The 18909-nt window shown below is 31.6% G+C and overlaps 1 non-coding gene across 1 annotated transcript; it reads left to right on the forward strand.

The window, feature by feature from the left end:
• The first annotated feature begins 12227 nt into the window (after window positions 1–12227).
• On the forward strand, window positions 12228–12299 carry Trnam-cau (transfer RNA methionine (anticodon CAU)). The gene has a single exon. It is a non-coding gene; the product is annotated as a tRNA-Met (tRNA).
• The last annotated feature ends 6610 nt before the right edge of the window (window positions 12300–18909 follow it).

Here is an 18909-nt window from a genome sequence, read left to right on the forward strand (position 1 = left end):
GTCTATAAACAAACGTATGATAAACTTGAAATAATTAATTATAAAATACATTATGAATGGAGGTTTGATGTAAAACTACTGTTACTGATTCTACTGTCACTTTATTTGCTGTTACTGCAAATGTTTTGTTTATCAACAAAATCAAAACAGTAAAATTATGCATGATATTTGAAATACTTGTGAATTCTATGAATATTTTTGTCATCCATAAACTTATGTTGTATATAGTCTTATGTTATTCTAGTTAATTAGAATTTTTGAAATTAAAAAAAATGACTGTAAAATAATGGAACAGTGAGTGACATTTACACTTATTAAAATATTGTAAATTTCAAGACGTAACCACTTTGGATCTTATCAGTAGTGCGGCTTATCTGCTCGGCGTAAAATTATTCTCTCGAGTAAAATTTGAAAATCTATACAGCTTCTTTCTCTTAAAATGTTGATATCATCAACTAACATTGCGACAACTATAATAATAATGTTTTGGTGTTACTAAAATGGTATGGATTTCTGTACAAAATAATATTTTAGTTCAAACATTATGTCTCGTGGTAAATCGTTTCAAAGTTTATTTTGAATCAGTAAGCTTTTGACTTGCAACATTTCTACTATCTAAGAAACAAGTTAATGTTAAAATATCATTGAGATTCTAAATAGAATATACCACAGAGTGAACTTTGCTAAAGGTGAAGTCCGACTCCGATGTTCAAAAATATATCAGGTTTATTGAGTAGGGCAAGTTTTATTGGTAAAATGAAATCGCGGGAATCAAATACTTTCGTCCCCGTGTGTTGAATGCAATAAGGAAGAGAATTTCTCACCTTATAAGCAATGTATTTATTTCGGCAATACGAATCTCCAATAGGCGAATCTGCACATCCAGTCTATATTTTAAGGGTAGTCTTAAGTTTGGTTGTGTTGCATTCAGACAGGATCGAATGTAAATTATTTGTGTTGTTGGTGTATCAGAAACAACGAGCTTCTAAGTATTTAGAGTAAACTTGCAAGGGTCATAATTTACAAAGATGGCAGTGCAAAAAATCATTCAACGAATAAGCATTCTTACTCTCACTGTTCTCTTATTTTCAATGTCCGAGTTTATTCTAGTGTTAATGTAAAAGACGTATTGGGGAGCGAGCTGGTGTAGTGGTAAGAGCGCGGGTTCAAATCCCGCCAAATCACCAATGCAAAAAAAAAAAATACTGTGTCCATGCTTCTTTTTGACTTAACAAAAGCTTTTGATTGCATTCCGTTTGACATTTTGCTGACAAAACTCAAATTTTATGGACTTAATAAAAACTCAATAGACATAATTGAATCATATCTGACCAACAGGAGGCAATTTGTTAGTGTGGAGGGTAAAAACTCAACATTGACAGCAATTAAAGCAGGAGTTCCGCAGGGCTCGGTCCTGGGCCCTTTTCTTTTCATTGTCGCAGTCAATGATCTTCCATGTAACATCCCTATTGACAGTGTTATATATGCAGACGACACCACAATTTTTACTTCTGATAAAGATCTTGTAAAGCTCTCAGAAACACTTTCTAATGCAGAAAACAGTGTTTTAAACTGGTTTTCTACAAATAAACTCATCTGTAACCAATCCAAAACCCAGAAAATAGAATTTTCACTCTCTTCAAACAAATTAGACCATTCAGTCAAACTTCTTGGCATTCACCTTGATAGTAAATTAAATTGGAAAACTCACATCACAAATTTAAGCAAAAAACTATCGAGAGTTTCATGTCTATTCTGGAAACTCAAGTCTTTTGTTGACATTGAATATCTCAAACTAGCCTACTTTGGACTGTTTCAATCCCACATTCAATATGGAATCCAACTTTGGGGCCATTCCCCCCATGTTCATGAGCTTCTACTAATACAAAAAGAAGTCATCCGCACTATGGGGGGCTGGCCCTGCGGAGCACTGCAAGCCACTTTTTGTCAGACTAAACATTTGCACAATCATTAACTTATACATCTACAATGTACTTATATACACTAAAGCTAATCTCAATGAGTTTTCCACCAGGCAGAATTACCATTTCCACCATACACGAAACAAGGAACAACTGGATATACCACATCACAGGCTGGCCATCACAGGTAATTCTTTTAAACTTAATTGTGTGAAATTTTATAATAAGCTGCCTGAGCCTCTTCAGGCAGACAGCCTTTCTCTTCCTTTTTTTAAGTCAAAAATTCATAACTGGCTCATAGCTAACCCATTTTACTCAGTTAAGGACTTCATTAATTATAAAATTAAAGCCGAATCTTTCATACTGTAAATTCAAAGCTCTCAATCGTTATTCTTAATTTTTGTTATCTATAGATATGAACATGTTTAGTGATATTTTATTTAATGTAATTTGACAATGCCTATTCCTATGTACAACTTGGTCAATGGCAATAAACTTTCTTATTCTTAATGGATTATATCTAAGTGATAATGCAGCAACCCCTAGGTATAGCCTGAAGTAATGTGAAAAAAAATCCCGGGGTCGTGCCTAGAACCCTGGTTTTTTTCTTGGGTGTTTTGCTAGGACGAAAACAAATGTAAAGAAGAATTATACAGTATCAATTACCAGCAGATATGAGGGCTTAGGTGCTGAAAGTATACCTGAATATACAATTCAAAGACCATACAAAAGTACATTTACTTAAGAATGTTTACCTCCTGTTCCTCATGTTATCAAGCTATCCTGTTTATATAGGCCTATACAAACGCTAAGACTCTGTGATTGGTCGAGATGTACGAGTGAGAGATTTGATTATGTTAATATAGTTTTTCCAAGGGAACACGTCTCGCTGCAGCTACTCTATTGCGTTTATGGAATTACTATCTAGTTTGCAATCTTGCGTTCAATAATGTGGACGAAATCAGCAGCTAAACTTAAAAAATAAGCGGAATAACAGAAATCAGTTAAAATAAAAATTTTTAACATTCAGCCGTCTTGAACATTACGTTTTTAAACTCCGCCTTTCCAAGAGGTTTTAAATGTTTAAACTAGGCCTAATTTAATTGGCAAACAATACATCCATTGAAAAATTATATATATTAAAAATATTTGCTAACGAGATGTTAAAGCGGACAAAAAATATCCTTTTTAAAGTGCATAAGCTTGGAAATTTGACAAAAGTTATTGTTTGTGATTAAAAAAAAACAGTTTATATACAAACCCAGTGTGAGAAGGGTTAATCGTATCGACAACATTTGTAATGTACAGGCAAGGGCCCATGAACATTTCAGTAACCTCTCAAACAATGTAGGCCTAGAAAGTTTGTAAACAGTGTCAAGAGAAATAGAATAAGCAGTAATAAAATGAAAACCCGTTTCGTCATAATATTTTTAAAGTATTTAATATGGTGGCTGTTGCTGTACTGCAAATAAAAAGCAGCTAAACTATAATGACATCTTTTCAAAACATCTTAAGCGTCTCTGATTGGCTGACTAAGCTGAAACGATCCAATGAAAACCGTCGTTAGCAACTTTGCAGAAACTGATAACACTTTTAAAGGAAATAATTGGTATTAATAAATGGTCTACTTTAATTTAGTCCTTTTAAATTTTCTGAGATGTTTAACTATGATGGACATTTCTAACATAAGTAATGGAATCAAAATGAAATAATAACAATTAATGGTTGCTACATTTGTGTACTGCTGGTTGATTTTTGATACGACATTATTTTCTCAAACATTATTCTATGAAGTTAAATTGATCACGAAGATAGCTTGTAACTGACTTATGTTAAATGAACAGCTACAATTAATGAAAATTTGTTTAAAATCATGTTACCGCGGAATATGTAAGTAAATACATACAATTATTCCTTATTTGATTTTGTCGAGCCAAAATATGCAAGGTTTAATAAATATGTGGGGTCATAATAAGCGTAGTGGGTCACATCAAGGAAAATGTTTTTTTATAAAAAATATCTTGTTTTGTTTAGTGTCTGTATGTCTTTTATACGTGAATATTCATAACTGCTTAACGGTTTGAGCTACAGCTTCAAAATCCTGCAAAAATATTTGTCTTATTGGCCGATATTTGTACAAAATTTTAATAAAAAGTCTTAAATTGTAAACAAATGGCTGCTAATTAAAATACTTCATGAATACATTTTACGAAAAGTTAAGTTTTTATCAAAAAGCGAGTGAATTATTATTATTGTTATTACAGTGGCAACAGCAGAGACACTATAATACATTGTTGTCAATGCCACTTGTGCCTGAAGGAAACTGAAATACTCCAATATTGGCCTGGAACCTGGATTTATCGACAACATTTTCATTTGATTGGAACCTTTTATTGTCGCTACGTGTAAGGACGGTGAATAGCCAAGTACACCACCTACCAAATAATATTGGCAAATATTATAATAATATAATATTATAATATTGGAATATTGGCAAAGCTTAAAATAATTTTTTATTTTGCACTGTAGACGTTTATTTTTAGTGAACGGTTATTAGATAATAATTTATATATTATCCTTTCCTGTAAAAAAAAAAAAAAAAACTAACCAAATCTTCGGATTGGAGTGCCTTTTTAAATTTCATAAGGACCTCTTGCAAAGGACAATTTGTATCCACACTTGAAACACCTTTAGTTATCTGCTTTAACTATAATACTTTTTAACATGATACTTTGACCGATTTGTAAATTATAAGTCAAATGTGGTTCGGATTCCACTATAAACTGTAGGTCCCTTAGTTGTCATTGGCTGTATGGGCTATTAACACTCCTGTCCAAGGAACATGTCACCCTTAGTCAGTTACAAGACTACAAAATCGCGCCACACATTTTACACTGATCTCCATTCATACTTGGCATAGAATACCTACCTTCGTATGGTCACCATTTTAAGTAAAAGTATTAAATTATGAATACTGTAATTTTCATTACTGTGGTGGCTGTGAACCGTGAATTCATGGTAAAATTTTGAAAGTGAATATCAATTAAGCAAATGTTAATTCTTATTACAAGTAAACAGAGATTCATCATACAATAACTAATCTAGGAACAATAAAAGGCGTGTGAATTAGTATAGATTTATACTAGTTTTATTATAGAACATTTCTGTATCCCTGAAATGTTTCCCTGAAATGTGTATCCCCTAAAAATATGAGACTGGGACACAGTTTTTTTTGGCAGTTCGGTTATGCATAAGAATAATAATATATGAGAATAGACGATTCAAAAATAATCTGAGTTCTTTTCGATAAGATATCAATGGAAGGCTTGCGATAACGCTTGTGAGACGTTTTAATACGACAAAACCCCTTTGACGAAACTCAGCAATATATTCCACTAATACCGGGTATAAACCTTCAATAGCAACAACAGACTAACATGGCGGCGGACAAAGCGTTTCAATCACTCTTACCTTCAATATTAGCTTTGGAACTACAAGTATTATTAAAGTTGAAATTAATTAATTGTTAAACTAATTGGTAAATGTGCAGAACAAGTAAAACGTAGGCTGCAATATAATTTAACTATTATTAAATTAACAGACGTATTTAATGTTAAAATAGATATATTGCTGATAGTAAAATTTCAAATTCTAGGCAGCATGTAGGTATGTGTATTTTCATCCAATAACGAATAGAAAATGAGTATGGTGACTGTGAAGCCTGACTAAGAGAAACAAATACGAAAATTAAACTTCTTTAATAACTATAACAAGTTTGAAAGTTACTTACATATTGAAATTTCTTTCATATTTGAGATATATGTTTAGTTTATTGATTAAATAAAAATAAAATATCATCCATTTATTTGAGTCCTAACAACTTTTGATTTTTAAAAGTATTTATGACAGCAGGTATACCATCTATCTGTATTGGGTAAATATAATTCTCAAAGAGACTTTCTGAAGTATTTCTATTTGCAATTTACAAAGAATTTTTTTTCCAAATATCGAAAGTTACGTATAATTTAGCTTAGGGTCTCGCCTCCCCTTATTAGGAGTTTCTAGATATTAAATGCATTCATTTGTTTTGTATTAGTGCATAAATACTGTATTGTGGCTAAAATAATTCTATTTTTTTACTATATTAAAATATCGTAATGTAAGGAACAAAAACAATACACCTTCAAGAAAGATAGGGACAGATCAACTCAAGTAATACATTGTATTGGCTATTATTGAGAATATCAATGAGACACAAGTTTGAACAAAATTATTATTTGCAATCGTTTTAAGAGCTTCTGTAGGGATAAACTTTTTTGGTACAAAAAAAGAACAATATATGCAGTATATACAACGTAAACCTAGGTTAACCTCCCAGGGATCTTTACGTATTTATCTTTACGTATCTATAAGTATAGCTTAAACTAGCTAATAAAATACTGATTTGCACCCGTTGTTGATATATTTATTTTTTTAATAATGACCATCTTTCCTTTATTGTAACAATTATTGTTTGCAACAACGTAAGAAAGGATGAGAAAAGTCTAGTGGAGAATGTTATATGGAATTGAACAACGCCTGTTGAACTTGGCTGCAATATTTCATTGCTGAAAGTGTGCTTATAAATTGAAGTTATTTTAAAATCCTGTTGATTCAATCCATGAAGACAATGTACGAAAAGATTAGAATTTGAAATGGTTTATCTAAGATTGAATGTGCATGCTACTAGCTTGGGACTAAGCTATCTATTTAACCAACTTGAAATGGGTTCGATGAAAGTTTATCCTAACATTTAAACAGTCAAAGTCACAACTCAAGTTTGCTTGCTGTAGTTTACGCACTTCTGAAACTGTTTTAGCACAGTGATTTAGGACAAAGTAGTGATCGAAGACTAAGAAGTGATTTAGAACAGGAGAATGGTTTGGTACAAGGATATGAGAGAGCGCAAGGAACAGTTAAAACGCTACGGCTGTAACAGTAGACCTAATACGTTACAGGCGGATCCTTGGAAAATTTATAATTAATCTTTATACAGTTTTTTATATGGCACAACATTATTAATCTTGTGGCAAAATTAATCTATTGGAAAAAAAAGTTTGAAACCAATCAAATGTATTGATTTATACGATATTAGACTAATCAATGTTTTACCACATACTTCCAAAATAATACTATTTTTTCCAATAATTTTACTTAAATTAAATGATCTAATGGGACAATAATCGTTTAAGTTATATAGGCAAACATTGTAGTGTATGTAATACCGTTTCCTTTTTAAATTATAAAAAAATATTAGCTCAAATAATTGACGAACTGTTTACTTATCTCTCATTATTTAAAAAGTTTTGATCACTTCCTAATCCATAATCATTTGTGTCATTATCTTATACATTTATTTCACACCTTAAACATTAGAATTGGATTATAGGATGTATAAACAACAGTTTGATTACTAGATAAGGGGATGTATATAATAAGTAATAGAATCACTAAAGGTAAACAATTTGAAATATTAAACCGGTTATAAATTGTTTCACTGACATTCCAAACTAACTCAGGTGGGTGACATTCGAATTTTGTAGAATGCTGTAACATATAAAGGGGGTTTTATCAGTTAGGTAACATTTACAATGTTTGATGTCACAGATTACATCTTTTACACAGCCATTTGTATACAATAAAGTCCCGTTTTGAAGAAAGACCCACATTATTAAGTTTACTGGGATTCGATAGTATAATAGTAAGTAGTATTCATAGAAAAATAATAAATACTGTTGTCGTTGTCAACATCTATAATATTATGTTACACAATTCATAAAAAAAAAACTATTCTAGAAAAGACATTTTTAAGGAAACATAACCTTAAATACCCCCGCCACAGCAAACCTGCCGACTAAGCGAATTTCCATTTGTCTGAATTGATTTTCAGTCGATCTATTTAAATAACATTAGGTTTAACGAGTACCTAGGTTTGCTGCTACAAGGGAACTAATAAAGTGTGTGTTTTAAGTAAAATAATTATTGCTTAGTATAAAATGAATATATTTGCCAAGTTTGATCAAAATATATCCATAAACAAGCAAACTACAACATTTTACAATATTCTCCATGAGAATAACAGGGGAATTTTAAATTTACAATTTTTTTAGTTTTCTCCGTAACCAATAACCGTACAAAATCACTTTGATATACTGAATTGTTTGTTTTTTTAAGCTCTTTAAGAAGGTTTAGAGAAAAATTGTGAAATTTTGTGTTTTGAGGGTCAAAAGTGAGAAAAAACAATTTTTACCCCATAAAACCCCCCATAAAACCCTGTTCCCATGGTCCGATCATGCTGGATCGCGAAATCATTCAAGTTTATCCCGCCTTACACCTTCAAACAAAATTTCATCAAAATCGGATAAAAATTACTCAAGTTATCGTGTTCACGGACACATATACAGTATATATAAATCTATATATATATATATATGTATGTGTATATATATATATATATATACATATATAAAAATTTGAACGAGTGGTGTTTTTGGCCTCTGGGGACATCAAAATGAAAAAGTAAATCGGTCCCGGGCCTAAGTCTTACCATGGGACCTACGGTAATAGCTACTTCCCTATAGGGAAATTCGCCAAAAGGAATGAAATCAGGCGCACAAAACAACCACCGTCGTACAATATGTGACACACGTTCGTTGTGATTAAGCAGGTTTATTTATCATTCAAGACAGACCCGGGTGATAACATGGTTGCGGTATTTGTGACAAATCACATCTTAAACTTGATTATCTACATTGTCCTTTATACAAACAGACTTGGAAGGTATTTATAAAAACGTGTCGCATTTGTGAGTAATACAATTCTTTAATTTCTATTGAAACTAATACATATAGGGTACTTTCCTGTTAAAGGGAACATTCATTATTATCGATGATTTTTTTCTCGATGTATCGATATTAACAAATTGAAACATATCAGCTGACAACTACGATAAATATTGTTCAGTATCAACAAACAATAATGAAATGAAACTGTTAAAAAAAATAACCTAACATAACTAACCAAACTTGCTGTAATATTTAAAAATTCCGTGTTTAACTTGCCTTTTCTGTTATCAAACAGAGTTTCTAAATGGTACAAGCATGTTTGGTTGGTTGTGTAAGGTTAGCTTAGAACAGTTTCATTTCTTAATCCATATAATATACTATTTTAGCCTAAACAAGATCAGTTGTCAATTTGTAATGGATCGGAAAACAAAAATAGGTATCGATATATCGAAAAAATCAACGATAATAATAAATGTTCCCTTTAACAGGAAAGTTCCACATATAGTTATATTTCTTGACATTTTAAGCTAAGAAACCTTTAAATTTAAAACGTAGCAGTGTCTGGGCTACCATTTAAATTTGAAGACACATACATACAAGTAAACTTTCTGGATAAATTTTAACTAGTAGCCCAGAAAATAACTAACTCACGTTCGTAACAATGACAACAGTTATAACATATATGAATATAATAATGTCATTATGTGCATTTGTTTACTGAGGTGCAAACCTTTTATAGTTAGTCTGGCATACTAATTTAATTGAGACTGGTCATTAAATTATAGTAGTCCGTTATGTAAGGATTTTTAAGAAAAAAAGAGTAGGAAAACAATTTAAATCTCAACTCGAATAATAACAACTTTTATTGTAAATTTTCACTTGATATCTAACGTTTATTATGTATACCGTAAAATATAGGATCTTATCAATATTATCTTCACACTTTGTACAATCAGACGAATAGATATTTACTCAAGGGGTTTTTAATCGTTGAAACCAGTCTAAATATTTTTTTTAGATTTTTTAATTGAATTATGAATTATGGTTAAGAAAGGGAAGCAATAATAGCACGAACAATGACAAAACTTCAACCAAATTGCAGGTTGTTGTGTTAAATGAGTGTATTGAACAATATTAACCGACTTTTATGATATCGTGGTTATTTATTTTATCGTGAGTTTAAAACGGCTACGAAACGTACTAAACGTCTAAACGGGTAATGCCAAGTTCTATTGTATTGGCCTCGACCAGTTATTGTTGTCCCGCCAAAGAATTATGGAGGTGATTTTTCAGTTGTTTCTATGGCAAATTGCAAGCTTTTTAGTTATATTTTACTTTAATAGCTTATTCGCCCTGCTTTTTTTGAGCTGCAAATAATCATATTGTGTCAAGAGTGTTAGTTGCAGAAAAGAGATTGATAAAACGGCTTGCTAACCATGCATAGTATTTTTATAAAAATGATGAATTGGTAGTATTAATTTAAAACCTAAAAATGAAATCTGTGGTAGCCTAACTATTCCAAATTTGTTGGTTGTTGATTTGTTATTTACCGTAATCTCTTCCTTTTTGATTTTAGGTAGACAAAAGTTTTTAGCCAACACGCAAACAGACAAACTATGCTACAAATAATTTGTTTCCTCTTAAACTGCGTCAAGAGACCCTTAACTTATAAGAACAGTATAAAATAGCTGAAAAATAACCGAGATGAGTGTGTAGTTACACCCTTTAGAATGACTATACACAGATGTTATTTTGTAAAGACAGATTTTCTGCCAACTTCGTTCAGCAACACATTCCCCGGCACGTAATGAGCACTTCACGAGTTGCTGGAAATATGTTTCGACAGGAATGTCAATATTGCTCCACTTCATCATCAATGATGTTTCAGTCCACTTCACTCACATCACTCTTGTTTGATTTTCTTTAGTAAATCTTACTAAATATGTTTGTAGTAGACTGTTTGCTTCATAATTTAGCTCCAAAATGTGAGTTGTAAATACTAATTTGTATTATTTTAAGTGTAACATTCGTTTATACATATTATGTTTATGTTTTAGTAAGATTTTATCAAACAGATACAAATTTAAAACATAATCAACAAAGTAACCTCTTAAAATGGTTATAAACAAGTGTTATTTGTTAATAACGTTTTTAAATTTTATTATATTATTAAAAGCACTACACTGCAAGAAAATATTAAAATCAAACAGAAATACTTTATGTATAACCTTTGAAGGTTGCATAACATATATTTTATTTTATTAATACATGTATCCACACCCACACAGGGGTATACGAAACTTCAACCAACGTTACACAAATGCTATCAAGTAGTATTAATTCTAAAGTATAGTAATTTCCTAATAATGTAAAATAGTTATATTGGAAGATATCATATTTAGGAAACGGCAATCTGATGAGTAATAATTTCAACATATTCTTATACCTTTTGATATATCCACACATTTACGTTAAATATTTACAAGATGGTAAATAAGCATGAACTAGTTTACAGTGGTGATCAACAGGGGCTAGTGGCCGGCTAAAATCAGGTCTATTGAAGACTCAGAGACTCTGACTGATGTAGTGATGTGTGTTTTTTTCTTTTAAGAATTGATGTAGGATGAATATCAGGTGAAAAAAAGAACGAAAAGCTGAAAACATTTGAAACTGTGTCTATATGCCACTTTTATTAGTTGCATAGGTAAACTCGTGAATGGTATAACTATAAGTAGAGACTTAATTTACAGAAATCCAACGAGGCATTAGAATCCATAGACTAATCAATGTTAAATTCGAGACATGGGGTTGTTGATAACTAACATGTTACATTCACTGCCTGAGTGATTGTATTGTGCATAATATTACGTAATTCACTGATTTTAATTGTATTGAGATATTCTTACTATCTTGTGTCCAGTTAATTTTATTTTTTATAGGCCTTAATTTAAAATAATGGAAGTATATACTCAAATCCAGTTAACATCTTTAGAAGCAACCATGAACATGTAATTTTTCAATCAAAAGAAAAAAATTGTAGCAAGATTGTTAAGTTCTGGTATTTAATCACACCTCTTTACTTTGTGAAAAGCTTTGGAATTGCTAAAATCCAGCTTTTAAAGACGTACGGTATCTTATAGTGATTAAGTTTAACTTATTTTTGCACGACTGATGAATAAAAACCTCAAATTTAATATCGGTTTTCATAGTATTATGCATGTTAAATGTTGGCTACACCGTATATAATTTATTATACTCCGTTCACAAAATTATGGTGGTTTTAGGGTAGTAAATCTATCCCCTTCACGTCTTGATAGACCTACTACTATTAAACATATAGCTTAACAGCTGAGATTTGCCAAAACGTCAATCGCCTGCAACATTACATTAAGCAGAAAAATGTGGTGGAGGAACTTTTCCTCAAACCGCCTACATATTGTGAACGGAGTATAGAGATTGATTGACGAGATTGTTGATAATAAGCAGAGTGGCGCAGTGGAAGCGTGCTGGGCCCATAACCCAGAGGTCCGTGGATCGAAACCACGCTCTGCTATGATATTTTTGAATCTGATTGGTTAGGAGATAATATTTTAACTGCAACCCACTTTAAATAAATCAAATACATTTTGTAACCGATTATGATAACAACATTTTACCAAAATATCTTTACATCAGTGATGTTATCACGATGAGTAAGCATCAAAAGCAATGGACTCTAAAAGGGGAAAAAAGTTTGTTTTTGAATTTAACTAGGAATTAGTTGCTCCTGTAACGTTTTAAAAACCCCTAAAGAGGAAATCAGTCGCAGGTACGTAAATATCTACACTTTACACTTTATTACACTTTAGTGGCCCCTAAATTTACTAGGGGGATAGGTTCTGTGGAGGCGAGTTAGCGTAGCGAACGAGCTAACCTGAAGGCAAGTGAGCGCAGCGAACGAGCTCCAACCTAAAGGTGAGTGAGCGTAGCGAACAAATTTCAACCAGGACGTGATTGAGCCATGCGAACGAGATAATCTTGAAAATTAAGAAGTTAAACGGGGCAAAGCCCGCGGGTTACAGCTAGTTTAATATAAAAACTGAACAACCATGTATTGATTAAAGGACTATTTCTAACGTGTCAGTAAGACATATTTTCGATAAATAGTTCTGTAACAATTTGGAACAAATTATGTTCCTGAGGATTAAAGAAAAGATCAACCAGTTAAACGATGTGTCCATCCCAGAAAAATCCAATGATCCTTTGATATTTCACACAGTGGAATTCGACCACGGTCATTAACCATCACTTGAGATAAAAGATCAATTATTTGCCAGAAAATGGAAAGTTAATTATCACAGATAAGAAGCAAGTTACTGTGTAGTTAATTACAGATTCCTCGTTAACTGTTAAACTTTGTAACTATCACTCCCCACAATATATATAAGCATGCCTACTTACTTGTGTAATTAGTTTAGTAGAATCAAAGCTGGGTTTGGATTTAAGGGCGTATGGATTGTTTAATTAAATAAAATGGTTTATATTACCTGTCCGTCAGTGATCCTATTGTTGTCGTCTTAGGCGACCGGTTTCAGGATAAAAATCCCATCATCAGGCTGTCAAAAATGTCATGTCACTCAAATTGAGGTCGTCGGTAAACATATAAACACACATATACAACACGAAACACGAAAATACGGATTAACATTGCTAGCTACTGGCCAGTACAGGACACTACGACGCGGCACGGGTAGTTGCGTGGTCATGACTGAGGTGTCCTTGCTCCTCTCCCGTTATCTATGGAATGCCGGTGGTATTGTTGTCCTATTCTAATCGCTGCGTCATAGATAATGTTGGATTTGAAAGAAGTCTGTTCATTTAAAATACTTGACCATAACCTACACATTTTACATAGTTACCCTAAAAAAGGACGGTTTTTAGATTGTTTAGAGGAATTCGAGATATACAAATCCATCAAGATTGAGCCACAACACATTTTAAATGAACAGACTTCTTTCAAATCCAACATTATCTATGACGCAGCGATTAGAATCGTAGAATCTATCGTAGAGACAAAAGAAACAAAACTTGTTTTTCTCGAGGGAGAATTGACTGTATATTAGATTTAAATATTAGCCTCCCTGAAGGGATACAAATCAATGGTTTTAATAAGCATTGTGGCATATTTGATTAAATATAATTTTTTGTTTTACATACAGTTAAGATTAAATTCACATTTTCTTCGGTATTTTATAACGTGTGTCAAATATGTAATAACAGATGGATGGTAATTATTACAATTGGATTATTTTAACGAGGTTTTATAATGTTTTAGAATAACAAATTGTACTTAAAATTGTCTTGTGCGATTACAAGGCAGAAAACAACACAAGTGTTGCTGAATAAGTATACAGAAAAATATGTAGGTTCACGTGTTATTTCAATGTGTAATATCTTCACGAGTAAATAGGAAGGCAAGTATGAGTCGGAGAAATATTAGGAGCTCTAAGCGTCATTTTGCGGAAATGTAGTCGTCAACAAACCTGACACGTTCGGAAGCCGTTATGACAGTTCTGATCCTTCCCAGACATTATTTCACACAGTGAAAATACTTAGAAAACGTGTTTCTTAAAACCTTGCATAGCTAAAATGTTGATACCAGTTTTCAGCATTTTTAACACCTTTTGTTAACATCAAAGAATTGAAGGCTACGTAGTATTGAATCAAAGTTATTATTTTACTTTGGATTCTGTCTGAGCCGAAGCTTGGTCACACATGTGGCGTGTGTAATGTAAATGTTTGTAACTAACCCTAAAGTCTTTGTTAAATATAACCAAGTTATGCAATCCATGATAATAAAAATACGTAACTTGTGAATTATGAATGAATCCACATTAAACTAATTCTACACTGTAAACAATATTCATATTGGAGCTCAAAATATTGTCGCCACAAGGCTAATCTGCTTGGGATTTTTAAATGATCCTTTTCTGCACTAGTAAGGAAAAGTGTCTTTTCTGCACCAGTGAGGAAAAGTGTCTTTTCTGCACTAGTGAGGAAAAGTATCTTTTCTTCACTAGTGAGGAAAAGATTCAATAAAATATAAAATCAAACTAAGTAATTATGAATATCAAGAATGTAAACTATCATATTTCACAAAAGGTAATCTGTTCTTCTATAGAATTCATTGTCTGTTGACTCTCAAAATGTAATTTTAACGGTGGTAACAATTATAGACCTAAATAAGTTTATTACACACTATTAAGTTTTGAACAGGACCTTAATGGAGCAGTATGTGTCTGTGGAATTATTATTACAGATCATTTTTCAAAGAACTAGTTTAATAATCACTCTTTTCCAACATGCATAACTTTAATGATTTTTAAAACTGTATAAAAATACACAGTTTTTAAATCACCATTTGAAAGTGCCTTACATTTTAAGAGCGGCAATTATTGTTTGTATTCTTAATACACAAAAGATTTTTCCTACTACCATGATGAAATTATTCCAACACATATTTGTATATATAAAATGTCACTTAGGTTATGTTTGCTTCCTTTAAGGTCATGTTATTTGCTTACCGAATGTTACTCTTTTATATAAAGCCAACAGTGTAATCAGATGATTTGGCGATTTAGCGAAAATGAGCTTTTGCATACTGTTTAGTTTACTGGTGTGGCAATGTGATCATTTCCATGCAGTGTTAGGTAAAATATTCAAAACAGTTTTAATAGCCTCGAAAGAAAGAATAAATCTGTAACACAAGATGAATTGAATAAATGCATGAATGACATTGACTGTCCTTGTAATTTATCAATCAACAAAGTAACATAAGTACTGGAAACGATCAAAAACATAACTTTGAGCGTGAGCATCGTCCAGTGGCTTTTGATAATTCCTTTGTTTTTATAATCCTCCGACAGAGGACCACAGAGAAAACTCTTAAGAAAACTAGAAAAGAAAGTTACTCAGGTTTTAGAAGATCAAAAATATTTAATCAGCATGATGGTAATTTTACATTTTATTAAAAATGATTATTCTATACTTTAAATTAAAAATTAGTAAAAACGTAAAAAGCAGTAACAACGTATGTGACATCCTCACTAAGCATATGTGTCATTAGACCTTCATAGTGACAGCATCATCAGTGTTAAATGACCACATTAGCCACCAGTCTCCACCTACCTGTGACACGTTAAATTCTTTGAAAACATACCTTTGACTAATTTTTATTACTTGTTGACTGATAGATGTGTGTGAAAAATAATATCTACAAATTAAAAGTTTCAACATAATATTACCATAACAATACATCAGGACTTACAACTCTACTAAGGACTTAAAAATCATTTAAAAACGATAAACAACTTTTAGTATTTAGTTTGTACTGTCTCTTTAATTTTCTTAAAGTTGTTACACTATTTATGAGCTAATTAACTAATTTTCAACTATGTTTTTTTCAATTTATTTTTCAATCCCCCTTAACGTATTCTGTAACTGACAGAACATATTTTAATTAATTTCTGTAATTTCCGTAAAATACATACAATTCTGAACTAGAATATACGTGAAATCTTTTGTCAAACTAATAGGTTTAGGTTTAAAAATCCAAATATATCATCGTACATTTTTACATGAAGATGTAAAAACTTCTGTTCTTTTAATATTAGTTACAAACAACTCTTTCTTATAAACCCTTAGACAATATTCCTTTAGAAAGATACCAATAAACGTTAGTTTATAATATTAAAGCCGCTTTCAAACAATAGCAGGCGATTCATCTTATGGATTTATGAACCGGACTGTACTTCTTGTTTGTTCCGTTTTCCTCTTGAATTAATAACTCCTAAATTTTAACTGAACAAAGAATATGACACGCTTCCGATCTTTCTAAGAGTTTTTATTAAATGCAGATAATAACATCAACACTTCCTTCCACGCTGTAAACGTAAGTATTATTATTAATTATTTACAAGGTATCAAATCTTTCCTCGGTATTAACATTTTTACGTGCCTCTAAATCGCAGGTATTTTTCCTCAAAGTAAAATCGGGACGGAATATGAAAGTAACCCTAAGAGAATTTCAATATTGAATTCTTGTACTGTCAAACGCTTAGAGCTCTGACTTTTTTTACTGAAAATTTCTGAAAGATCTGATTAATCTTTAAGTGCGTTTGTACCCGGAAAATAGAAAAATATATATTAAAATAATCTTTGAAAATGAATTATTGCCTCATGTAAAAATACCACCACTAGAGGAACGTAAATTTTACTTAAGTTTTAGGTTAAAATGTCAATCTATTTAATTCAAAACAAAGATTAATTAAAATTCATTTTCATAGTCCCAGGATTGCGTAATATGACATATAATGGTTAAAAAAATACCTCGTCAGACAATCCTGTTTTAGGATTGTCTGAGGAGGTATGTTTTAACCAAAGATTAATTGTTCTACATTTAAAATATTTATGTCTGTTTTGATGGATTAGCGTTGTTTTCCTATAAGAAGTTATAAATGTTCTTACTTTAAACTCACTTGGAAATATATTTGTCTGGAAATCTCAATCGAATAAAAATTATATAACGCTAAGTTCTAGCACTTTACTACTAGTACATAAGTTTCATAGTGTAGTTACAATCTGTTTTCAGTGGTAATAATATTAAAAACTGTACTTCTTATCATTTTTCGTAAATTATGAAATCAAGGCAAACATCATTATCTGAGGAGGACAGACCAGAAATGTTGTTGAAAACACGAAACATTTTAGGAAAAGGTTTTATTAAACGTATGACAACAGAATGAAATGAGAAAAAACATTAATGTAATGAATTTTTTATATCTATCCCTAATACATACTTATACTATTACGTATTTCAAAACTCTTAACTAAACTAAAGCATTGAAATGATGTTGGTTTTTCATAAAACTTCGGAAGGAAAGTTTAATTGCTCGGCAAACAAGATACATAAGCGTAGCTTACTTTGCAGAGACGCTCGTGGTGTTTCAAAAGTAATGCAAGTACTTTCAATGTAAAGTTTCCAAAAATTATGTTACAGTTTTTATACAGAGTGAAAATACATTTTTCATTGAAGTATTTATAAGTGGATTAAAATGCTTGAGCTTGGCCACTAAGTTCACATAATAATATGTTACTAACTTAACAGTAGTATGTTGTATTAACAGTCAAAGGTAGTATTATAGAATAACCTAGAAAAAGTGCTGTTATGCCGAATTGCCTTACCTCTTGGATTTCTCAATCAGTTGACTCAATGGTCGTATAAATTATAACCTGCTTTTAATACTGTTCTCTATTGTGAGTGAGTTTTTACCAACATGATTACCATTAATTAATTTTTCAACACGTAGAAAGCAAAGGGGACGATAAGAAGATAGGCTCCTAGGACCAATCCTTGATTTGGTGTATAAGTACATGGAGGATCATCTTCTACACTAGCAAGTAGACGCCTTCTTCAAGACATTGTATTGGACGTGTTTAAGAAGGACCAAGACAATATGAGCAAATTCAACGATTTCTTGGATTGGTCAAAACGACTGGCAATGGCGATTTCAAAACCTATCGTTGCCTAAAAAGATTTCTGAGGCGATGACAAAATCGCAGAGTCCACTTTAAGCATTCGAGTTCTTGAATGGAGCCAAGAGTCTCTCAATCCGAAATCATGGGAATTTGTCAGTGAGCATAGAATGAGCTAACTGCAGTGGACATTAAACAGGTTTACCTGAGGGGGTAGATGAACTCATAAGAGTTAGAAACTGGCAGATCTCCTGGGTCCCCTAACACATGTTAAGACTAATAAAAAGCTTGCTTAACTTTGAAAATACAGCAAAGAATGCTGCTACGGACACGATGTAGTGTACCGTAATATTTCATCAGAATGCTAATATTTAAATTGGAAAACTTTTCTCCAGTGGCATAACGCATGCAAATATATACACATATATTATAAGTAAAGTTCCCGAACTGCAGAGGCTGCTTATATCAAACTACATAGTGGTGGGAGAAGGCCTATTTTATATTAACTAAAAATAAAACAGTTTTGTATCTGTTTATACATACAAAAAACTTGGGTGCACTGTAATTGTTATTCATTAATTTTTATAAAGATTAGTGTTGCTCTTATATTTAAACACAATAATTTACTTATTCTCAAGAATTAAGAAATA

The sequence above is a fragment of the Macrosteles quadrilineatus genome, unplaced genomic scaffold, assembly GCF_028750875.1.
Source record: "Macrosteles quadrilineatus isolate MER2022 unplaced genomic scaffold, UCM_ALF_1.0 Scaffold_2__2_contigs__length_208266976, whole genome shotgun sequence".
In the NCBI taxonomy this organism is placed as follows: Eukaryota; Metazoa; Arthropoda; class Insecta; order Hemiptera; family Cicadellidae; genus Macrosteles; species Macrosteles quadrilineatus.